This window comes from Heterodontus francisci, chromosome 4, assembly GCF_036365525.1.
Source record: "Heterodontus francisci isolate sHetFra1 chromosome 4, sHetFra1.hap1, whole genome shotgun sequence".
Lineage (NCBI taxonomy): Eukaryota > Metazoa > Chordata > Chondrichthyes > Heterodontiformes > Heterodontidae > Heterodontus > Heterodontus francisci.
In genome coordinates, this window is record NC_090374.1 from 57,189,358 (window position 1) to 57,198,626 (window position 9,269).

At 46.2% G+C, this 9,269-nt stretch overlaps 1 pseudogene; it reads right to left on the reverse strand.

Moving 5' to 3' along the window:
• Window positions 1-2,005: 2,005 nt before the first annotated feature.
• Window positions 2,006-2,114, reverse strand: LOC137369495 (U2 spliceosomal RNA; annotated as a pseudogene).
• Window positions 2,115-9,269: the final 7,155 nt, after the last annotated feature.

Here is a 9,269-nt window from a genome sequence, read left to right on the forward strand (position 1 = left end):
GATCGTCCAGCTGCATCGATGATGCAGTTGAAGTCACCGCCTAGGATGACCGGCCTCGACGTCGCCAGCAGCAGTGGGAGCTGCTGGAAGACGGTCAGCCGCTCGCTGCGTTGTACCGGGGCGTACACGTTGATCAACCGGAGCGGAGCGTTGTTGTACATCACGTCTGCTACGAGGAGGCGACCGCCCACCACCTCCTTAACTTCGGAGATGGTGAAGTTACCTCCCCGCAGCAGAATACCCAGGCCGGAGGAACGGCAGTCATTACCCCCCGACCAGATCGATGGCCCGTGGGACCACCATCGCGACCACTGCCTGTAGGTGCTGAGGTGTGGTATTCCACACTCCTGCAGAAACAGTAGGTCAGCTTTGACCTTGGCAAGGTAATCCAAGGTTGAAACACATCGCGTAGTAGATTTAATGCTACGCACATTAATGGAAGCAATTCTTACACCCATTTTTTACTAAAAATTAGTTGTTGCTTCCCATACCATTTGTCCTCGCTAGTCCCAGTCCTTCCCCTTCGGGATGTTCCTGCATACCCATCGTATGCGCAAGCAGTTTCACGTTGGTTGGGCTCAGAAACCCCTCCTGATTTTTCATGCAGGGTTTGTGCCGCTCGGGTGACATCGGGGGGGTCTTGTAGGCAGAGAGGATTGGGTTGTCCTCAGCTGCTTCCATCTGTTCCTCCTCGAAAACATCACAGCTCCCGGTCTCCCGGAGCTCAGGTGCGCCAGACGTGTCTTTGCTCCCGGTGTCGCAGAGCTGAGATGCGTTGGCCACTTCGTTACGTGTGGGGCATTGGGGTTGGGGCACGCTGGGCCCATCACAGCTTCCAGTGCCCGGGGGCTGGGATGCCTTATCATCCATCTCGGAGTTCTGCCGCCTCTTTTGAAGGGGTTGTCGTTCCAGCATTTCCCCGTCCAGTGAAGAGGAGTTGTTGCAGTCTGATTCAGAAGAGAGCCTCCTCTTGCCACTGGTTTGGGTGGTGGCTTTGGGATGTTTTTTCTTTGTGGTTTTCCTCTGGACCACTTGCCACTGACCTGTTTGTCCATCTGCTGCCTCCTCCTCCATTGATTCTGTCTGTGGAGGAGGGGTTTCCGGGCGCTGGGTAGGTGCTGGGTCGTTGGTTTCAGCCGCCTCCCCTTCCTTCTCAGGTTGAAGTCCCTCACTGCGGAGAAGGTTGCTGGTCTCCTTTCGAACAGCGGACGCCTTCGTCGAACCTTCTCCCGGCCTTTCCTTGGACCTTGCCGCCTGAGCATAGCTGAGGCAACGTTTGGGACAAGTCTTGTAGAGATGGCCTGCCGCACCGCACAAGTTGCAACACTTAGTCTGCTTACAGTCCTTGGTCTGATGGCCTTCCTCCTTGCAGTTCTTGCAAACAACCGTGCTGCAGTTGGCTGCCATGTGACCAGATTTGCCACAGGTGCGGCAAACTCTGGGCTGCCCAGCGTAGACCAAGAAGCCTCGACTTCCCCCGATAGCAAAGCTGGAGGGAGGGTGGATGATGGCTCCACTGGGATCTACCTTCAAGGTCACCTTGACCTGCCGCTTGCCGGTCCAGATCCCAAAGGGGTCCTTGACATCAGTGCTGCTGCCGGCCACCTCGACGTACCTGGCGAGAAAGATGAGTACATCCACCACCGGAACATGGGGGTTGTAGAGGTGAATGGTCACCACCCGGTCCCGTTGTGACGGAAGCGTGAAGAGCGGCTCCGCTGTGAGGATCGACAGTGGCGCCCGGTCCCCCTTCTCCTTGAACGCCTTCAGGAACTTGATGCATCCCGCCACGTTCCGGAACGTCACGTCGAAGTATCCACTGCTGGGGAAATCCTGCAGGCAGAAGACGTCCGTCGCTTGAAATCCGCAGCAATCGAAGAGAATTTTCTTGATGAAGAAGGTGCGATCGACCGGTGCATCTCCTTCCTTGTCCTTCACGACCACCCGAACGGTGTTGCGCACTCCCTGGCCCGAAGCTCGAAAATTGGTTATAGCCATTTTACTCAAAGCTTCCCCAGGATCAAAAGGCAATGATCATGGTCTCTTCTCAATCAAATAAGCACTGATAAGAACAGATACTACACTTGATCTTAGCCAAAAGACCGAGAAGCCTAAAGGATGTCCTGCATGCTAGAGTCATGCCCGGTGCTGACTGTCTTACAGACCACCGGCTCGTTCATTCAAAGCTGAACATCCACTTCAAGCATATTGTAGCCAGAAAATATTTGTTGCTGTAAAATGTACATGGCATGTAAAATGAAATGGAAGGGTTGCGAGGCAACTCACTCCTGTATTGAAGGAAACTGATCTCCTTTGCATTCTTTGTTTTTTTTGACTTGGTGCTTTTTGGAACTGTTTTGTAATGTATTTTTTACAGATTTTTATAAATAAAGTATATTTTGGAAATTTTTTAAAAATCAAGCCTAAACCCAAGGACAGGCCTAGAGACAACCCATCAAAGAAATTTCATTACTTTCACAATCAATTTAAATGTATGTCCTTTAGTTACTGACTGACCAATCAGTGAAAGTAGTTTCTTCTACTTATTAACCTTATCAAAACGCCTCCTAATTTTGAATTCTTCTGTCAGGTCTTTTACTCTTTTTCAATTTAATGAAAAGAGTCACAGTTTTTAGTTATTCCAGGATATTTCTATTTAATTTCTTTCAAGAATATGGTTTGGGAGTTTCTAGGCGCTGCTATGCCAGCAGAGTGGTACTTACTTTTTTTCACTTGCTTAATTTTGGCCTCCTTGTCTCAAGAGACAATGGGTAAGTGCCTAGAGGTGGTCAGTGGTTTGTGGAGCAGCGCCTGGAGTGGTTATAAAGGCCAATTCTAGAGTGACAGACTCTTTCACAGGTGCTGCAGGTAAAGTTGGTTGTTGGGGCTGTTGCAACAGTTGGCTCTCTCCCTACACTGCTGTCTCATTGCTGGTACTTACACCAGCAGAAACTGGAGGAGGCTGACTCCATCAGAAATTTCAGGTTCATTTTATTTATTTTTAATTTTTTAATTTTGAGATACAGCACTGAAACAGGCCCTTCGGCCCACCGAGTCTGTGCCGACCATCAACCACCCATTTATACTAATCCTACACTAATTCCATATTCCTACCACATCCCCACCTGTCCCTATATTTCCCTACCACCTACCTATACTAGGGGCAATTTATAATGGCCAATTTACCTACCAACCTGCAAGTCTTTGGCATGTGGGAGGAAACCGGAGCACCCAGAGGAAACCCACGCAGACACAGGGAGAACTTGCAAACTCCACACAGGCAGTACCCAGAATTGAACCAGGGTCGCTGGAGCTGTGAGGCTGCGGTGCTAACCACTGCGCCACTGTGCTGGCTGGACTAAGGTGGGAGTCTCACCAGCAGCTAGGGGACGTCAGGATTCAGTAAGAGGAAGGAGCAACAGCACAACTTTCCTATTTAAAGGGCGTCATGCAGTTAAAGGGCTGCACAGGCTCTTGGAAGAGGAACTGAACAGGCTGGAGCTAAAGGAGGAACAAAAGCAGACAGTACTGCACTGTCAACCTTGATTTTTGTGCTCAGGCCCTGCAGTGTGACCTGAACCCAGAACCTTGTGACTCAGAGGCAAAAGTGCAACCAACTGAGCAACAGCAGGGAGCAGATTTAAGATGATTGGCAAAAGATCCAGCAGCGGCAAGAAGGAAAAGCCTTTTTACACAATGATTGATTAGGATATGGAATGCATTGCCTGATATGCTGGTAGATGCAGATTCAATAGTGGCATTCAAAGGGAAATTGGATAAATACTTGAAGGAGAAAGCTTTGCAAGGATATAGGGAAAGAGTGGGGTGGTCAGACTCACTGGATAGATCTTCAAAAGAGCTGGTGTAGACTCAATGGGCCAAATGGCCTCCTTCTGTGCTATACTGTTCTATGATTCTAAGTGAAGTTTAAAGGAAAAGAGACAATTAAAGCGGACAAAATGGGAGACAAAAAAATTATTAGCAAGATTTGGAAAGGCCTTTAAAACTCAACTCAGCCCATCAGGGGGTTTGCTTTGGCTGACCCAGCATGTGAGACGATCCCCTCATTTAATGATAGATAAGTGTACATGGGCAAAAATTGTTGGTGGCAATCTTTTGGCTCCAGAAAAGCAGGCAACACAGTGCCACATAGAACATGGCATGCTGTGATTGGGGTGCTGCCAAAGAATTGTCCAGCATAACAGTTAAGTAGGCATTGATATATTTTAATGAAGCTACTCTAGGTCTGTTAGTGCAGATATAGTAGAGAGAGAAGCCTCCAATGCCACCTTGTCTGCAAAACTAAAGAAATTTCACCTCTATTTGCAGATGCAAGGTGTGGGTGCTGATGAAAGTGCATGAAGACCTCTTCGATATTCATTCTTGAGATCTTTAAAAATATTTTCATAAGAGGTTGCCCATCCCTAATTGCCCTTGGAAAGGTCGTGGTAAGCCTCCTTCTTGAACCACTTCAGTCCTTCTGGTGTAGGTACACCCACAGTGCTGTTAGGAAGGGAGTTCCATGTTTTTGACCCAGTGACATTGAAGAAACAGCAATATAGTTCCAAGTCAGGATGAAGTGTGATTTGGAGGGGAATTTGCAGGTGTATCCATGCATTCACTGCCCTTGTCCTTCTAGGTGGTAGAGGTTGCGGGTTTGGAAAGTTCTGTCAAAGGAGGCTTGGCAAGTTGCTACATTGCATTTTGTAATCTTGTATATGGTACATACTGCAGCCACTGTGTGCTGGTGGAGGGAGTGAATGTTGAAGATGGTGGATGGGGTACCTGATCAAGTGGGCTGCTTTGTCCTGGATGGTGTTGAGCTTCTTGAGTGTTATTGGAGTTGTACTCATCCAGGCAAGTGAAGACTATGCCATCACACTCCCGATTAGGGCCTTGTAAATGGTGGACAGATTATAGGACATATACAGAATGTAGACAGGTTAAGTGAATAGGCAATAAGGTGGCAGATGGAGTATAATGGGGAAGTGTGAAGTTATTCACTTTGGTTGTAAGAATAGAAGAGCAGAATATTTTTTTAATGGCATGAACTTGTAAATGTTAATGCTCATAGAGATTTGGGTGTGCTCGTACAAGGAACACAGAAAGTTAGCATGCAGGTACAGCAAGCAATTAGGAAGGCAAATGGCATGTTGGCCTTTATTGCAAGCGGATTGGAGTACAAGAACAAAGAAGTCTTGCCACAATTGTACAGGGCTTATGTGAAACCACACCATTGTGTGCAGTTTTGATCTCCATATTTAAGGAAGGATCTACTTGCATTGGAGGCAATACAGTGAAGATTCACTGGATTAGTCTCTGGGATGAGAGGGTTGTCCTATGATGAGAGGCTAAGTAAATTGGGCCTACATTCTCTGGAGTTTAGAAGAATGAGAGGTGATCTCATCGAAACATAATAGTTTCTGAAGGGGCTTGACAGGGTAGACACTGAGAGGTTGTTTCCACAGGCTAGGGAATCTAAAACATGGGGGCACAGTCTCAGGATAAGCGGACGATCATGTAGGACTGAGATAAGGAGGAATTTCTTCACTCAAAGGGTTGTGAAGCTTTCAAATTCTCTACCCAAGAGAGTAGTGGATGCTCCATCATTGAATATATTTAAGATAGACAGATTTTTGGTGTCTCAGGGAATCAAGGGGAGTGGGCAGGAAAGTGGAGTTGAAGCCCAAGATCAGCCATGAGTGGCAGTGGGAGAGCATTTTGGTGGTAATGATCATAATTCAGTCAGTTTTAACATAATTATGGAAAAGGACAAGAATAGAACAAGAGTTAGAATTCTCAATTGGGGCAAGGCCAATTTTACTGAGGAGTGATTTCGCAAAAGTGGACTGGAAACAGCTATTTGAAGGCAAATCAGTGTCAGAGCAGTGGGAGGCATTCAAAGGGGAAATTCAAGGGGGTCAGAGTTCCCACATTCCCACAATGAAAAAGGGTGGAACGGCCAAATCTAGAGCCCCATGGATATCAAGGAAATTACAGGATAAGATAAGGCAGAAAAGGAAAGCCTATGTCCAACAGCGAGAACTCAAATACGACAGAAAGCCGAGAGGAGTATAGAAAGTAGAGAGGTGAAATCAAAAAGGAAATTAGGAACGCTAAGAGAGGGCATGAAAGAATATTGGCAAGCAAAATCAAGGTGAACCCAAAGATGTTTTATCAATACATTAAGAGTAAGAGGATAACAAAGAAAAGAGTAGGGCCCATAAAAGACCAAAAAGGTAACCTATGTGTAGGGGCGAAAGATTGTTCTTAATGCATCTATCTTCACCAAAGAGAGGGACAATGCAAATATTGTAGTTAAGGAGGAGGAGTGTAAAGTGTAGAATGTGATAAACATAAGGAGAGAAGTATTCATGGGATTAGCATCCTTGAAAATTGATAAATCACCAGGGCTGGATGAAATGTACCCCAGGCTGTTTGAAGAAGCCAGAGAGGAAAAAGCAGAAGGTCTGAACATCATTTTCCAGTCCTCAGTCTATTCCTGTTTTGTGCCAGAGGATTGGAGGACTGCTAACGTTGTACCTCTCTTTAAAAAGGGAGCGAGGGAGAGACGGAATAGTTACAGGTCAGTCGGTCTAACCTCAGTTGTGAGCAAATTATTAGAATTTATTCTGAGATAAGATAAACTGTCACTTAGAAGGGCACAGATTAACAAAGGAAAGTCAGCATGGATTTGTTAGGGGAAGATCTTGTCTGACTAACTTGATTGAATTTTTTGAAGAAGTAACAAGTATGATTGATGATGGTAGTGCAGTTGATATGGTCTATCTACATGGATTTTAGCAAGGCTTTTGACAAGGTCTCACATGGCAGACTGGTTAAAAAAATAAAAACCCATGGGACCCAGAGAAATGCTACAAAGTGGATACAAAATTGGCTCAATGGCAGGAAACAAAGTGTAATTGTTAATGGATGTTTTGTGACTGGAGGGCTGTTTCCAATGGCATTCCACAGGGCTCAGTACTGGATCCCCTGCTTTTTGTGATCAATATTAATGACTTGGGCGTAAATGTTGGGAGCAGGATCAAGAAGTTTGCAGACAACACAAAGAATGGCCCTGTGGTAGATAGTGAGAACTATAGTTCGAGTACTTTAGATGGGTCAGTTTTTGTCCAGTGTGTGCAGGAGGGTTTTCTGACACAGTATGTAGACAGGCCAACCAGGGGCGATGCCACATTGGATTTGGTACTGGGTAATGAACCCGGCCAGGTATTAGATTTAGATGTAGGTGAGCACTTTGGTGATAGTGATCACAATTCGGTTAGGTTTACCTTAGCGATGAGCAGGGACAGGTATATACCGCAGGGCAAGAATTATAGCTGGGGGAAAGGAAATTATGATGTGATTAGGCAAGATTTAGGATGCGTAGGATGGGGAAGGAAACTGCAGGGGATGGGAACAATCGAAATGTGGAGCTTATTCAAAGAGCAGCTACTGCGTGTCCTTGATAAGTATGTACCTGTGAGGCAGGGAGGAAGTTGTCGAGCGAGGGAGCCGTGGTTTACTAAAGAAGTTGAAGCGCTTGTCAAGAGGAAGAAGAAGGCTTATGTTAGGATGAGACGTGAAGGCTCAGTTAGGGCGCTTGAGAGTTACAAGCTAGCCAGGAAGGATCTGAAGGGAGAGCTAAGAAGAGCAAGGAGAGGACACGAGAAGTCATTGGCGGATAGGATCAGGGAAAACCCTAAGGCTTTCTATAGGTATATCAGGAATAAAAGAATGACTAGAGTTAGATTAGGGCCAATCAAGGACAGTAGTGGGAAGTTGTGTGTGGAATCAGAGGAGATAGGGGAAGTGTTAAATGAATAATTTGCGTCAGTATTTACAGTAGAGAAAGAAAATGTTGTCGAGGAGAATACTGAGATTCAGGCTACTAGGCTAGATGGGATTGAGGTTCACAAGGAGGAGGTGTTATCAATTTTGGAAAGTGTGAAAATAGATAAGTCCCCTGGGCCAGATGGGATTTATCCTAGGATTCTCTGGGAAGCCAGGGAGGAGATTGCAGAGCCTTTGTCCTTGATCTTTATGTCGTCATTGTCGACAGGAATAGTGCCGGAAGACTGGAGGATAGCAAATGTTGTCCCCTTGTTCAAGAAGGGGAGTAGGGACAGCCCTGGTAATTATAGACCTGTGAGCCTTACTTCGGTTGTGGGTAAAATGTTGGAAAACGTTATAAGAGACAGGATGTATAATCATCTTGAAAAGAATAAGTTCATTAGCGATAGTCAGCACGGTTTTGTGACGGGTAGGTCGTGCCTCACAAACCTTATTGAGTTTTTCGAGAAGGTGACCAAACAGGTAGATGAGGGTAAAGCAGTGGATGTGGTGTATATGGATTTCAGTAAGGCGTTTGATAAGGTTCCCCATGGTAGGCTATTGCAGAAAATACGGAAGTATGGGGTTGAAGGTGATCTAGAGCTTTGGATCAGAAATTGGCTAGCTGAAAGAAGACAGAGGGTGGTGGTTGATGGCAAATGTTCATCCTGGAGTTTAGTTAGTAGTGGTGTACCGCAAGGATCTGTTTTGGGGCCACTGCTGTTTGTCATTTTTATAAATGACCTGGAAGAGGGTGTAGAAGGGTGGGTTAGTAAATTTGCGGATGACACTAAGGTCGGTGGAGTTGTGGATAGTGCCGAAGGATGTTGTAGGGTACAGAGGGACATAGATAGGCTGCAGAGCTGGGCTGAGAGATGGCAAATGGAGTTTAATGCGGAAAAGTGCGAGGTGATTCACTTTGGAAGGACTAACAGGAATGCAGAGTACTGGGCTAATGGGAAGATTCTTGGTAAAGTGGATGAACAGAGAGATCTTGGTGTCCAGGTGCATAAATCCCTGAAGGTTGCTACCCAGGTTAATAGGGCTGTTAAGAAGGCATATGGTGTGTTAGCTTTTATTAGTAGGGGGATCGAGTTTCGGAGCCATGATGTCATGCTGCAGCTGTACAAAACTCTGGTGAGACCGCACCTGGAGTATTGCGTGCAGTTCTTGTCACCGCATTATAGGAAGGATGTGGAAGCTATGGAAAGGGTGCAGAGGAGATTTACTAGGATGTTGCCTGGTATGGAGGGAAGGTCTTACGAGGAAAGGCTGAGGGACTTGAGGTTGTTTTCATTGGAGAGAAGGAGGAGGAGAGGTGACTTAATAGAGACATATCAGATAATCAGAGGGTTAGATAGGGTGGATAGTGAGAGTCTTTTTCCTCGGATGGTGATGGCAAACACGAGGGGACATAGCTTTAAGTTGAGGGGTGA